Raw genomic sequence first — 16,742 nt, 5'->3', positions numbered from 1 at the left:
TGCATTTTTTTTAAATTGCATGACAGTTTAGCGATTGTTTCTAGTAAAGTACAAAAAAATGTAATAAAATATACCTACAATTATTAAAAGGTAGCAGATGGCTCATTATTTTTTTTTGCAATATTAACAAGATTTATTTAACTTAACCAAATTATCTACCACTTAAAAGAAGACGTTTTTTTCTTAATTTGAAGATTATTTCTCATATTTGAAAACAGAAAACAATACAATAAGAAAAGTCAAATGTAAGAATCAAACAAGACGAGTATTTTCTCAATCTGGAAAAAAATATATATATTATCAGTACCCTCACTGGAGAAAATGGCAGAAACATGTGTTGATTGTGTAGTTGATCATATTTTAAAGTATTGTAATTTGTTTCAGGAAAAATATATGCTTAAAAAGATAATTTTAAGAGCGCTTTAGCAATGTGGGTGGTTTGTGGAAATTGTGTTTTGTTAAATAAGCAAAACCATCTACTAAATATGATTACTGCTTATTTTGAATATGTATTTTTATTTGTCAACCAGAAAGAGTCTTAGAAGAAAACATACGATGAGAAATATGTACTGCCAATAGGGTAAGAGTTTATTTTTGCAGTGCCTATGATATAATAGGCTTTGAACAATTGCCATAAATGCTACAAATGCAAATACAATAAAATAACATATGTGCAAATCCTGAATTCAGAAATGTCAACCCCACTTTGAAGTTTAAATTTCATTAAGACTTGAAACTCACATTTTCCTTGCCCAACAGTTTGCTTATTTCATTAAAACCAGGTAAAGGTAAGCCTGAAAAGAATAACCAATGTTTTAATATTTAATCAAAACACTTTATAATTAAACAACACGGCCCTGACTGATTTAATTTTGTACGTTTGGCCTACATCGGTACGGTGTAATCAGCGCTAGCAGTGAATTGCCTCCCCCGCCGCTCGTTTGCCTGAGTTGTTCTGACAAACATAATTTGGAGTTGCCAAAACCTGCTCATAATCATGCTACTGAAAAGTGAACCGATAATTATACCAATTTTTTTTAAAAAAGGGTTGTCATAGATGTTGGTACCCCATAATTGAGTGTGCGAGTTTTAACTACCGTATTTTCAGAACTAGAAGGCGCACCTAAGATTTTTTATTTTTTTTCAAAAGCTGACCATGCGCCTTATAATACAGTGCGCCTTATATATGGATCAATATTGAGTCGCAAGGTCTCGCAACTAAGGCAAGCAGCCGCTTACTAGATTTTTGCCTGTAGGCGAAGTAGTCCACGATGTATGCTCGGATATATAAACCCGTGTTTAATTACCTAAGCAATGTGTCAATCATCATTTGAATCGGTTACTTTTGGCTAAAGTTATTCGGAGGTAAAGGAGGTGTTTTTTTTTAGCATTTACAGGGTCGGGCTAAAACGGCGTAAAAAAAAGCGTGCAATTGGAAGAAAAATATGTAAATAGCAACTTAGGTTGCTCTACGGCCTGGAGACATATTTTTACTAGTCTGTATTTGTAAACAGGAATTAAGGGGCTAAACAAACAGCTAGCAACAAGCAACGTCCATCGATACAGAGTTGCTTTTCTGCAGATTTTTTCTTTCATTTGTCGGCATTATTGCGTGTTCTGCATTATGTAAATATTTTACACGATTGGATTTACTACACTCACGGATGTAAGAGGACCATGGTTGCGTATTATTATTGAATGTGATGGCTGCAAGATGACTTTGGTGAGCTACCCCAGCTTTATTTTTTCCCAGTATATTGTTTCGGACTGATCTTGATGTTTCTGTGATGAGTCTATTTTAAAATTCAATTAAATTAAAATTGTTTATTGTCTTATGCACAGTAAAGAACCACGTTTCCCTGCACAATGATATTCTTACTTTGCTATCCACACAGTTGTGAGCGCAAAAGAAAATAGTAACCTAGAAACGGTTGGCATTTCTTGAATCCCAAGACTTTAACCTTCCGAATGATCTTTGGAACGATGCAATTGAGTGATTGGTGACATCTTACAGACACCCTGTCCGTACCTGTCTGAGACACGTATTTCCTTCTGTGTGAGCGGTCAGAATGTAAATAGGTTAATAGGTTTGACTGAACTATCTGACCGTGTTATTGACATTCCCACTGTAGCGCCTTATAGTCTGGTGCGCCTTATGTATGGAAAATATATGACCCAAAAATTATTTTTTGGGGGTTGCACCTTATAACCCGGTGCACCTTATAGTGCAGAAAATACGGTACTTGTTTACCAAGAGCATCATTTGAATTCACGGTCGCGAAGGAATTGCTTTTATTTTTTTTCCAGCATGGGAAGAAGAATCTTGAATCAATCCCCCAGATGCCAAACATTTGCTCTGGAAATATAACGGGCACAATATTGATCTTCACGGGACTGCAAAGTAAGCCTTGCATTTAAATGTCATGCCTTGGACAGTTGCAGGAAGACATTCGGGACGATATATCAACTGCAATGGTTATTGTCTTGCATATATTCAAAACCTGCTTGTGTTACTGTTGAGATTTTGCCCGACTCCCGGCAGTCTCGATGTTAATGAGGAAGAATGATGGAGCAGAGTGCTAGGTTAAAGCAGATTTTCTCAAGCAAATGATAAGCTTATAGTTTAATAGATGCTCACAATCAGGGTTGGGTAGGGTTACTTTAACTTGATTACTTTCAATGACTTTTGGATTACTCCAATACCAAATATGCTAATAAAAGACAAAAGAAACTAAATATGAATAAAATGATGACTCACAACACGTGGTAAACTTTCTCTCCTGGCTTTGATCTCTTTGATCTCCGGCAAAACGAACATAAAATGCGACATAAACAAAATGAAAATAAATCCAAACAGCTTGCCAACATCATTTTTGCCGTTCCGTGTATTCCGTTACTCCCCAAGCCTGCACAAAATGTCGTTTTTTTATTCATATTTAGTTTATTTTGTCTTTTATTAGCATATTTGGTATTGGAGTAATCCAAACGTAATTGGAAGTAATCAAGTTAAAGTAACCCTACCCAACCCTGCTCACAAAAAAGGGAATTACATCAAATCATTGAGCTTGAAACGGGGGAAAACAGTACAAAACCCCAAGATGTAAAAATCCAACATGTTCTGAAGGTCCTACCACAAGCCAAATGTAAACTGGAACGATCTTATCTCCCAAATCGCTCTACAATGCACTTCACACTTATCCACTCACACATCTATAGCACCTACCTGCTTATTGAGGGCATTAAGGGACTCTCTTAGATTTAACTCTGAGGGGCCAAACACTGAACCAGCACCCATTTGGGCCCAAGACTCGCTCTACCTCCTGAGCTACTGTCACTCGAAAGACAATGTTGTAGTTAATGCTTAATAAACTACCCTACAACAACAAGCAACTACTTGTCATTGGTTTCCTCCATTTTTTTAAGATTACGTTGTTTTTTGATTCTGAAAAAAAAAAATCTATTATTTCAGGTTTATTTTGTGTTTTATTTGTATATTTGGTATTGGAGTGATCCAAAAGTAATTGAAAGTAACCAAGCTACTTTACTGTAGAATTCTCATCTCATTAGCCGTACCGCTTATCCTCATTAGGGTCGCGGGGGGGCTTGAGCCCATCCCAGCCATCTCCGGGCAGTGGGCAGGGGACACCCTGAACTGGTTGCCAGCCAATCGCAGAGCACACAGGGACAGACAACTCATTCGCTCATTCACACCTAGGGACAATTTGGACCGGCCACTTCACCTGAAATGCATGTTTTTGGAACGTGGGAGGAAACCAGAGTGCCCGGAGGAAACCCACGCAAGCACGGGGAGAACATACAAACTCCGCACAGGAAGTCTGGAGCTGGAACCCACGACAGGTTCCCATGACATGAACTGTGCGGCACAAGCGCTAACCACTGCTCCGCCGTGCTGCCCTACTGTAGAATTATAATACTTAAATGATGTTACTGATTACATATTTCAACAGGTAACTAGTAAATGTATCATGTTAAATTTTTAAAGTAAGATTAAAAATTGATGAGATTGAAGATAGTCTTTATTTCCATTTACATAAAATGCTAATGAATGCAGCCTCCGTGTACAGTGTTTACAAGGAAGTTCAATTCACAAAGGGAGTTCAAATTTGCAGAGGGAGTTAAAAACATGAAGTAACCTGGAAATAACCTAAACATATTATATATTATGTAGGCGTTTTGTCATTTATTTATTTCGGTTCGAATCCCGGCTTGTCCTTGTTACATGTCGAACTGTCCTTGGGTAAGACATTGAACCCCAATTACCCCCAATAAGCAGGTTAGCGCCTTACATGGCTGCACAGATCACGGCCGCTATTGGGAAATGTGAAGCACATTGTAAAGCGCTTTGGGAAGTCATTGACTTGAAAAGCGCTATAGAAATGCAGATCATTTCATTTCATACTTCTTTTTAAATTCCTTTAAAAAAAATCTCATTGTTTTTATTTTTTCCGAGCTGTTACTTTTTTCTTTTTGTTCTCTATTTACTTTTTTTCCTACATTTCTTTCTTTTCTTTTTTTCTGGCTTTTTTCTAAATTTTTCCTTCTTTTTTTTCCCTTCCTTTTGTTTCTTTTTTTCTCAGCTTTTCACTTTTTTTTCATTTTCTTTTTTTTTTCTTTTTTGTTCTATTTCCCCCTTGCTTTAAGTCATTTTGTGCATAATTTTACATAATATTTGGTCATGTTGGGATTAATGAGGCAAAAACAACCTGGAGAGACGTTTAGCACCCGAAAGAGCCGGTTCCTTTTAGTGAGCCGAGCCGAAGAAGCCGGTTCTCGACAAACTCTACTAACTTTACTCAACTTCCTTCTACTTCGACTCGACTTCAAAATACCGCATTTAGGACACAACGTCAGGGGAACCCGTGTATTTTTACCTTCATGCACTGTAACTTTGACTTAAGTCGCTTCTTAATTAGTAATTTTGAGCCCTCATTTTTGTGCGCTGGCTAAATTTTCTTGTGCGCTGAGAATGTGCGAGCAGCGCGCAATTGCGCACGGGCGGAGCTTAGAGGGAACACTGGTTATCATCATGCAAATTCTTCTTATCTCCAAAACATGCTCTGCTACTGTCGATATTTCGCCAGACTCCCAGCGGTCTCGATATCGAGTGGCACGAAAAGATGGAGCGGGGAACTAGGTTAAAGCAGAGTTTCTCATGCAAAGATCGATAGGCGATCGATACGTCCGGGTTGGCAACCCCGCTGTGGTGATTACCGCGCAACCACAATGTTCTCAACCCTAATTGGATGTGCGCGGTACAAGCAGCTCAAAGTAACTCTTGAGATCTTCTTTGATTTCTGTTTTTTTCTGCTCTTAAGACTTTCAGCTTTGGACATTATCAACTATGAAAAACAATGTACTAAAGGAAAAGGCTGTTTCTTCAAATCGATCCAAGGAACTTGGGTTGATAAGCGACAGACCGCCACTGATTTTCAACATACAAGTTTGATCCAATATTGATTCAACCAGTTGTGTCCTAACCAATGTTCCCTGTAATTTTCCTTACGGGTCTGAGCGTTCACACAAAGTCCGTGAGCAACGCTTGAAACAACAGTGAGCAACCAAAATCCCAAGTGTGGCAAGATAATTAATTATAAAACATATCCAAAACTTGACATCAAGTGAGTTTCCGGCAATGCAAAATTATTTTTCTCTTTTGAATGAATTGACTCATGTACTATTGCAAAGGTTGTACGGCCAACAAACGTAGTTTTTTTCACACGATATTCACTTATTTTTATTTCCTGATATATTTTGTCACATAATATTAACATTTTGGGGGACTTATTTAGTCGGTTGTAAGATACAGAACTGTACTTAATCACATGTTTTAGTGGAAGTACAATGTTGGCAACAATATTCACTTGATATAATTGGAAATTATTTGAATGCAACACAAACTTTTTCTTCTTTTTTCCGTTTTTTCTCTATCCCTAGCTGTATGCCTATCGCTATCCCTATCCCACCTACCCTACCATATCCCTGAACTCTCAACCTAACCCTGACCTTAAACCTAACCCCTTAACCCTTTTTTTCGAATTTAAAAAAAAAATGCATGCTTTTAACCGGGCAATATTAACGATGATGCAATCGCACAACCGTGAGCACATTTATTGCAACGTCGGCTAAAAGTAGATCGCGAAGTTGTTCGTGCGACTGCATGAAGTCACATGACACCTTGTTAATTAGAGCGTATTCATAAATTAAAGGTGGTGACAGAATGAGATTACCGTTATCGTGCTGGTTAGTGCTCTTATGCAGACTAATACACAGAGAAGCTATTTAAAGTCCGTTGGGAAATTAGGTAGGGAAAAGGAAGCTACTCGTGTAGAATTCATTTTGACTTTGGTGGGTTCCCGCAGGGTAATGACAACTTTAGGAGGTGTGAGATGAAAAACAGGGAGGGGATTTGAAGGTTTTGGATAAGTGTTGGACTGTGTTTTGTATTTCGGGAAAATTAGAATGCATTTTTAAATCAAAACAGATGAAATAAACTGAATCACATCGCCTGCACATGGGATAAATGTTATTTTCATTTGTATTTTTTCTATGTTTTGAATTGTCTAAGAAAATAATGCTTAACAGTTATTGTAGAAATAAACAGTAGGTAGACCTTCATAGCATTCAATAACACATTTGTTACTTTACTGTATTTTGAATGTGATTTTCTCATAAAATAAGAAAATTATTATTATTAAAAAAATCCGGTATACTGCATGCACTATTTCTACCATAGGTTCCTAAAATGATAACATATAATCAACAATTAATCAACTGACGTGACCAATATTTTTTATTTTTTGAAAGTCATTGGTATCCCCTTTATACGAACTATATTTTATTGGGAAAATATATTTTATTAAATACTTCAATGATAATATAACGCTAAAAAAATAAAAACAATACTTTAAAAAGCTATTTTTCTGGTTAAAACGTGCACTAAATAATTTCAGCATTGTACATTTAGCAATAGTAATTACAAAAAAGGCTTGAAAAAGCACAATAAATTAAAGAACATAAATACAAACTTTTAAAAATCTTAATATATATATTTTTTACTTATTTGTATTTTTTTAACATTTCTAAAAGTGAAAAACAAAATAAAAGCAACATTTTTTAATATTACAAATTGCCAGTAATTCTGACTATTTTAGGATTTATTTATTCACCAAGAATAATGATATAATAAAAAATATATTATCATAATAATAACATTTTTTTATAATTAGAAATGTACCTAATAAAATGATTACTCACACCCGCAAGCAAAATGAGGGTGGTGATGATGTTTTTGTTTGGGATCAAAATAGATTTAGATCGGTTTGTCTTTTCTGTCTGTCCAACCAAGAATAGCAGTAAAGGAGTTTAGATATGACCACTCTCTTTCACAGGCAGTCAGGTAGGTTACCCTAGATGTGAAAAATGCCACAGAAGCTGTCACAGCACTTATAGTTCTATTGCCTTAGCATTTTTTCTGCAAATAAGAGCAAGAGGAGGACCAAACAAACTGCTTTTCAACAGTCAGTTTCCTGTTTTCTTGGATTCTTTGCATTTTTAGGTTAATCTTTTCCGAATAATATAGATGTATATTATTACAAATTTGGGCTGTTCAAGAGTTCTCTCGACCTGGACTCAGTCTTACTTTTTTTGTTTTCCATTTTCATGTGCCAATGACCCTGCCAAAATGGGACCTCAACCAATGTTCCCTCTAATTTTCCACGGGTCTGAGCGTTCACACAAAGTCGGTGAGCAACGCTTGAAACAACAGTGAGCAACCTTAATCCCAAGTGTGGCAAGATAATTCATTATCAAACATGTCCAAAACTTGACATCAAGTGAGTTTCCGGCAATGCAAAATTAATTTTCTCTCTCTTTTTGTTCTCTATCTATTTTTTTCCTACATTTCTTTCTTTTCATTTTTTCTGGCTTTTTTTCTAAATGTTTCCCTCTTTTTTTCTCTTCCTTTTGTTTCTTTTTTTCTCAGCTTTTTACTACTTTTTCATTTTGGTATTTTTTTCTTTTTTTGTTCTATTCCCCCCTTCCTTTAAGTCATTTTGTGCATAATGTTACATAATATTTGGTCATGTTGGGATTAAAGAAGCAAAAACAACCTGAAGAGCCGTTTAGGACCCGAAAGAGCTGGTTCCTTTTAGTGAGCCGAGCCGAAGAAGCCGGTTCTCGACAAACTCTACTAACTTTACTCAACTTCGTTCTCCTTCGACTCGACTTCCAAATACCGCATTTAGAACACAACGTCGGGGGAACCCTTGTATTTTTACCTTCATGCACTGTAACTTTGACTTAAGTCGCTTCTTAATTACTAATTTTGAGCCCTCATTTTTGTGCGCTGGCTAGATTTTCTTGTGCGCTGAGAATGTGCGAGCAGTGCGCAATTGCGCACGCGCGCAGCTTAGAGGGAACACTGACCTCAACCCAAAATGTTTTTCATGTCTCCAAACGGGTGATGCTATAATAGTGCAAACAAATTCTAGTTTCACGGTCTCGCAAGTGGACTATTTTCACTAAAATTCAGAATGCCTAGAAAATTGATATGCTCAGATAGAACCGCTGCGCATTTATTCCGACAAAAAAAAAATCCTCAACCATAGTACAACTTTGTTTCCGATCCCTCCCCGTATCCATGACAATCCGCAGCGACAGCGTGAGCAATCACGAGGGACTCCCTCTTAGGATGGCGAGCGACACGCGTCTCTCTTCACTTGCATATCAATGGAGTCATCAGAGAACACTCAGTGTATGGAGAGCGCCTTAATAAGATGAGACAAGCCACACTCCAGGCCGGACGTTGATTGACATCAATCTCCTTTGCATCCAGAGGATTTATTTATTTATTATAACACGGTGCGGGCCAATTAATCGGCAGCGTCTGCCTCCGGAAATCAAAACGTGACTGTACCGTACCTGTAGTGGTTTTGTTTGGATGGCGGCGATAAAGAGAGAGGACGGGACGCAATGAACAGCGTCTGATAAATGATTCCATTAGTCGACTTAATGAATTGATAATTTAATCAGGCTTTTGGGTGTCGCAGGTGAACGGAAGCGGAAATAAATAAAGAGTCGGGAGGAAAATGAAGGGAATTCAATTCCTGCGCTGCGAAAAAAAGATTCTTACCCTGTTGACAGAATTTGTTGCTCATTTTAGGTCTTAGTTAAAACAATTTACCTTATTTCTCAAATAAAATAAGCAAAGCATTTCATGAACCGGAACAGGAGGAGGACCCAGATGCGTAACGTTTCTCACACAAGCTTTATTTTATGTGAATGTGTTAATGTGCATGACTGCCCCAAACGCAAGTGATTCGGCAATCGCTGGGCGGAAGAAGAAAGACAGAAGTCTGGCATGGAACAACAGGAAGGCAGAGACCCACAGGATCGATACCAGTTACATGAGCTGATACCGGACTGAACGGGACTGACAGAAATGGGAGACTGAAATGAAATAAAAATGAAATGATCTGCATTTATATCGCGCTTTTCAAGTCAAAACTTCCCAAAGCGCTTTACAATGTGCTTCACATTTCCCAATAGCAGCCGTGCAGCCATGTAAGGCGCTAACCTGCTTATTGGGGGCATTAGGGGTTCAGTGTCTTGCCCAAGGACACTTCGACATGTAACACGGAGGAGCCGGGATTCGAACTGCGATCTCTTGATCCCAAGACAAGCGCTCTACCTCCTGAGCTACTGCCAGCCCATGGAGAACGAGATCAGACAGAACGAGATAGACGGGAACGATACCAGACACTGGAGACTGGAGACCGATATCAAAACAGGACGTACCGGAATGATGAAAGTAAAAATGTCTACTTCAAGTTCAGTCCAAACGTCAGCCCAAACACCAGGAAAGACAAATAATGCTAAAGTTTTTTCGAGCATATGTGACAAATACATTTTGTAGTGCAATGGTTAGCACATTCGCCTACCAGGCGAAAGGGTTACGAGTCTGAGACCGGATACAAACATGTGTTGGCCTGGATAGGGATGGGCACCGCTTGGCTGTACTTTCCCAAGACACCACAGGAAATGGTGCCCCTCCGTCCCGTGTGGTTAAGGGATCCAACTTAAACATGCATCATGAATAAGCTTACAGAGATTGCAATGAGGGTTCAAATCCAGCTCCGGACTTCCTGTGCGGAGTTGGTATGTTCTCCCTGTGCTTGTGTGGGTTACCTCCGGGCACTCCGGTTTCCTCCCACATTCCAAAAACATACATTTCAGGTGAATTGGCCGGTCCAAAATTGTCCCTAGGTGTGAATGAGGGAGTGAGTTGTCTGTCCCCGTGTGCCCTGCGATTGGCTGGCAACCAGTACAGGGTGTCCCCTGCCCACTGCCCGGAGATAGCTGGGATGGGCTCCAGCACCCCCGCGACCCTACTGAGGATAAGCGGTACGGCTAATGAGATGAGATTGCAATGATGACACGAGCCAGGAGATGGCGGCAGAGCGTAACAAAGTTCCAAATTCAGGCCAGCTCCTTGAAGTACGTATTTATACTTATAAAACATTACGATGTGAGCGTGCGAAAGTTGATCTTTGCAAATGAACACTGTATATTATTTTAACCTAGAATTGGCAAATTGCACCAAATTATTCTCTAAAAGCATTTAAGCGCACCGCCTTACATTAATCCATTTGGAAGTTGCGAGTCCTCTTTCACCTCCAGCCCCCTTCTTAATTGACTCCAGCATGGAGTAAATGAGAAGAAAATGAAAAGATAGATTACAGTAATGGAAGGAAATGAAGTGTGTAAGAGACATTTCCTCCCAGTGTGTTCTGGAGATGTGCAACAAGAGTAAATCGAATTATGAAAACGGTCCTACGACGTTATAACGCAGGCCATGGACACGGAGCGACGAGATGGGCTCTCATCGCGCTTGATGAAGATGAGCTAAACACGCGTGATGGAAATCGTAGGGAGTTGCGGAAATTGGCAATTGAACGGTATTCGAATGAGCATTTAAGCGGTCGCTGTCTCCCATGCAAATAAGGCGTATGTGTGTTTTTGTTCCGCTTCGGTTTAAGGTCAGGCCTTATGAGCTTCCATTAAGACCGTTTGTTTGGAGCCTGAAGGACGAAGTTCAGTCAAGCGGAACATAAGAAATGACAGCGTAAAGTTATACGGTTCCGCTCGATGGAGTCAAAGGGTAAAGCTGAGACAGACACTCCATCATATATATTAGATGTAGAGATGTAGAGAGATAGAGAGAGATATAGAGATATAGATAGAGATGTATAGAGAGAGAAATAGAGAGAGAGATAGATAGATAGAGAAATATAGAGGAATATAGAAAGATTCTTTATATATATATCTCATCTCATCTCATCAGCCGTACCGCTTATCCTCATTAGGGTCGCGGGGGGGCTGGAGCCCATCCCAGCCATCTCCGGGCAGTGGGCAGGGGACACCCTGAACTGGTTGCCAGCCAATCGCAGGGCACACAGGGACAGACAACTCATTCGCTCATTCACACCTAGGGACAATTTGGACCGGCCAATTCACCTGAAATGTATGTTTTTTGGAATGTGGGAGGAAACCGGAGTGCCCGGAGGAAACCCACGCAAGCACGGGGAGAACATACAAACTCCGCACAGGAAGTCTGGAGCTGGATTTGAACCCACGACAGGTTCCCATGACATGAACTGTGCCGCACAAGCGCTAACCACTGCGCCGCCGTGCTGCCTATATATGAATATATATATATATATATATATATATATATATATATATTTTCTCATCTCATCTCATTAGCTGCACCGCTTATCCTCAGTAGGGTCGCGGGGGTGCTGGAGCCTATCCCAGCCATCTTCGGGGAGTGGGCAGGGGACACCCTGAACTGGTTGCCAGCCAATCGCAGGGCACACGGGGACAGACAACTCGCCCGCTCATTCACACCTAGGGACAATTTGGACCGGCCAATCCACCTGAAATGCATGTCTTTGGAACGTGGGAGGAAACCGGAGTGCCCGGAGGAAACCCACGCAAGCACGGTGAGAACATACAAACTCCGCACAGCTGGATTTTAACCCACACAGAAGGTTCCCAAGACCTTAGAACTGTACCTGCACATGCGCTAACCACTGCGCCGCCGTATATATAAATAAATGAGAGAGAGAGAGAGAGAGAGAAAGAGAGAGAGAAAGAGATAGAGAGAGAGAGAAAGAGATAGAGAGATAGATAGATATATATAGAGATAGAGATATAGAGAGATATTTAAAGAGATATAGAGAGAGATATAGAGCTATAGATAGAGATGTATAGAGAGAGAGAGAGAAAGAGAGAGAGAAAGAGGGATAGAGATATAGAAATAGATATAGACAGATGGAAAGAGAGATGGAAAGAGAGATAGAGATAGAGAAGCAGAGAGACAGAGAGACAGAGCGAGACAGAGAGAGATAGAGAGATAGAGATATAGAGATATAGAGAGCAAGAGAGCGATCTAGATATATATTTACAGGATTTCTTATCAAGTACGCTGGAATTTATGCCGATCATTTTTACTTGTACTACAAGTCCCATAGCACTTTGCGGCATAAAATACTGTAATCCCGAGCTACTTCACACCCTCAGTGCAACAGGGGTTGAAAAATATCCCGCGATACATTATATTATTATTATTACATTTTTTTTCTAAGCTCAAAATAAGCATTGTAAGAGACGAACTTTGTTGAATTTGAAGAGTAATGATTAAAATCATTTATTCACTATGTTAAATATGAAAATAATACCAACATAAAATGTACAATAAAATTTACACTGTACAGTATTTGTTTAATGTCCGTCAAAGTCAAATTCATCATCAGATACACCAAATAGTTGTGACCCTCGTTGAGCTTTTTTTTACGGTTTTCTCCTTTCACTAACATTCGTTTCTGGCACCATGAATAAAAATAGTGTGATTATGAGGTAAAATTAAATGCCTTTCAAATGTCATCTATATCACTTATGGTCTATTGGTTGAGATTTGGCTCGCTCACTGTCGCGACCCAGGTTTGATTTTCGATTGTGGTCAGTTATAGTCTTCACTGAACAATCATAAATGTAGTAAAACAAAAACACAAATAATACAGTAAGTAACTTGTTTCTCTGGTGAAATGAGGAAAATGATTTGCAATCACAGTTATAATTGTATTCCTATCTTTTTATTTCTTACTTGAACACAAAATAAATATGTGGATTGAGCCAAACAATAAGCCATCCACCCTATGAGAAATGTGACATCTAATTATTCATTCATTATTCACCATTTTTAAACTTGTTTTATGTAGTACACACAAGTTGAATTATCAAATTATAAAAATAATATTTTACTTAAGAAACAAAGAAAAAAAGTACACCACTTTTCCATTGTTATCCATTGCTATTTTACAGGTTGTAATTTGCAGCCTCGGTGCATTGTGGGTTAAAAATATTCCGAGATTCACTATCCCGGATCGCATATAGCTGCGAGCAAGGGGAAGCAGAGCACATTTCTGCTGGAGCTGGCAGCTCTTTTATGTTCTGCTCAGCAAAAAGTGACCTGCACTCTCACAGCTAAAATCTATTATCCCCAATTGATATTGCTCGAAGCCTAGGCCAGCAGAGGGCATTTTTGTCAAGCCTCTAAGTTCTTTTTTGTCGTTCTATCCACGAGTGAAGTGCACTCGCCGGCTACAATCCATTACTTATACCCGCATATTGCTGCGAGAAAGGACCAGCAGAGCTCACTTTTGTCGGGCCTGGCGGCTCTTTTTTGCCGTTAGTGAATTTCTACCTAAAATGAACTGCACTCTGGTAGCTAAAATCCATAATCACTGATTGATGTTGCTAGAAGCCAGGTCCAACAGAGCATATTTTTGTCAAGCCTCCAATTTTTTTTGTCGTTCTATCCTGGAGTGAACTGCACCCGCCGGCTACAATCCATTACTTGTACCGGCTTATTGCTGCGAGTAAGGACCAGCAGAGCTCACTTTTGTTGGGCCTGGCGGCTTTTTTACCATTATTGAATTTCCACCTAAAATGAACTGCACTGGTGCAGAACCACAATGTCTAAGTTGTTCAAATAGTGCGCATTTTTTAGTTCCAAGTGATTTTAAAACGTGTGACGCAGCTGTTAAACCTGTCAAAACGAATCCATTATCCCATAATGCAGCTAACGGGGACCAGCAGAAGGCTTTCCGTGCGGGAGGCGTGCCACTATGGCCCGCACTCATGATTGCAAAGTGCATTTCTCTTTTTTTCCTGTTTGAGCCACTGAAGCGTGACTTTGTGGCCGGCTTAAAATGAACTGCACTGTTTTGGCCACAATCCATTGTCCCCAACCGACTATTGCTGAGATCCAGGGCTGTAAAAGTGATTTTTTTTTCCCGGTTTGTACCATTTAGGGCCATTTAGGCCTGCTAAAAATGAATTGCACAAATTATTCTTGGTCAAAAATTGCTGAGAGCAGGTGTTGAAAGAGCAAATTATATCAAACTTGTTTCACATTATTCCTGACAAATTGATGGCATCAGTGCGGCCGCGATCTAATATACCCGGTCGACTTTTGCTGCACACGCTGGGGCTGGCAGAGCAAATTTGATTTTTTTTTTTCAATTTGGTGGCTATTTTGCAGATTTTTGCATATTTCCATGATAAACTAGGGAATACTACAATATACATCTTCTTGAACGCCGTTATCATGCCATATTTTGTAGCAGGCGAGGAGAAAACCTAACTGCTATCCACTTCACCATTATGTTTTAGAGTTCTCTGCAACTGCATATTTCCGCCTCTGTCGTTGAATCAGAATGACTCAGTTACTGCTCACTTGATTTTTGTTTGAGGCGTCATCGTCCAGTATGTGTCATTACCGAGCTGTATTAGTTCTGCTCAAATGGCCCTCCAGTTTCTAGCCTCACTGTGAGCTTTACCTCCCACTGTTAATGTTTGTTTTGTTTCTACAATATAAATGAATTCATATTGATAATAATAGTCAAGTCAATTCATATTTATTTGTATAGAATAGAATAGAATAGAATATACCTTTATTGTCATTGTTACAAATGGGCTAACATATTGTGACAACGAAATTGGGCATGACACTCCAGTTTTACACATTCATAGTGAGGTATGAGCAAGAAGATAAAGGAACAGAGAAGATAATGTTATAAGACAAGGGGGATAAGGCTATAGTTATAATTTACATGGTATTTACACAAGAAATGTCGGCATGTGGGATGTTACATACAGGGTTGTCGTGATAACGTTGGTATCGTAACGGTTGTGCAATATTGCATTTGGTGCAAAGTCATCATATCACAAGTCTAAAAGGGCTGCACTGACTACATACAACTAAAACAGGTTTCTACTTAGCGGCTTTTGAGTATTGCGGGGCCTTTTTGAAACGCAAACCCTGCAAAAAGAGGGATTACTGTATTTAAATGTATACTTAACTTCTCTCAATACCCCAAAATACTTGACAGACAAAAATAGACCCAGCAGGAAAAGGAGGAATTAACTGTCAGGCCTAAGGAGGCAGCACCTCCCCTAGCCGGCGAGTGTTAACCACACAAACTGTCAGGGTTGGGTAGGGTTACTTTAACTGGATTACTTTGTTACTTTTGGATTACTCCAATACCAAATATGCTAATAAAAGACAAAAGAAACTAAATATGAATAAAATTACTAAATTTTGTGCAGGCTTGGGGAGTAACGGAATACATGGAACGGAAAAATGATGTTGGCAAGCTGTTTGGATTTATTTTCATTTTGTGCATTTTATGTTCGTTTTGCCGGAGATCAAAGAGATCAAAGCCAGGAGAGAAAGCTTACCACGTGTTGTGAGTCATAATTGTATTCATGTTTAGTTTATTTTGTCTTTTATTAGCATATTTGGTATTGGAGTAATCCAAAAGTAATTGAAAGTAATCCAGTTAAAGTAACCCTACCCAACCCTGCAAACTGTAAATAAACGGGGGAAATGTGAGCGGAGCATTTAGGGTAAAAGTGCGCATGATTTTTAGTATTTTTGTTCGTAAGATTATTTTTGTAACACACTATGTCTGGAGAAAAAAAAATATCTTGCACGATAAGCAAAAAATGGAAAAGGAGACCTTTGAGCCTATAGACAAAATGGATATGGAGTGTTTCAGCTAAGTGTTGGTTTGCATGTTCTCAAGATTGCACAAAACAAGACATATGAGGGGTTTTACTGCTTGATTTCAAAAGTATTGAGTATAGAAAGGGTGTATTCGTTTTACCTTTTAATTTGTTGTTGATGTGTAAATATTTTAGTGTAGGTTTCCTGTTTTTTACAGCAATGAGCTTTTTTTAAATAACAATCGTCATGTTTATTCTCGTATTTCAGTTTATTTTATTCCGTGTTTTTCAGAGATTTTGAATTGCTAGATTTTAAAGGTGTAGTATAAAAAAAGTTTAAATTTTTTAAGAGTTCACTGTAGAGCAAAAAAATATATATATTACTATGTTATGTTTGAAATTGTTTAAAAATAGTGTTGTCAGGGGTTATTAAATCTGGGTGCATATGATTAAAAAAAAAAACGTCCATATTTTAAATGAATTAAGTTTTAGTTGTAGAGCAAATAAGCCAGGCACAAAAATGTTTTTGACATTCTTTGTTTCAAATGACTCACTTTGGAATAGATGGAAGGACTATATCCCCTTTTGGACTGTTCCTGTACAAATTCACCATGTACCATAATGAAATCCGATAACATGAAGTTTTGAAT

At 38.8% G+C, this 16,742-nt stretch overlaps 1 protein-coding gene across 2 annotated transcripts in view; it reads right to left on the bottom strand.

Annotated features, from left to right (window-relative positions):
• The window catches only part of LOC148349019 (seizure protein 6 homolog), a 169,975-nt gene that overhangs the window by 82,615 nt on the left and 70,618 nt on the right, over window positions 1-16,742 (bottom strand). The window lies entirely within an intron of this gene.

The sequence above is a fragment of the Urocampus carinirostris genome, chromosome 17 (assembly GCF_059441175.1).
Source record: "Urocampus carinirostris isolate Australia breed hairy pipefish chromosome 17, RoL_Ucar_1.0, whole genome shotgun sequence".
NCBI lineage: Eukaryota > Metazoa > Chordata > Actinopteri > Syngnathiformes > Syngnathidae > Urocampus > Urocampus carinirostris.
Note: the sequence above shows the minus strand (reverse complement) of the source record. Positions and strands in the feature narration are given on the sequence as shown.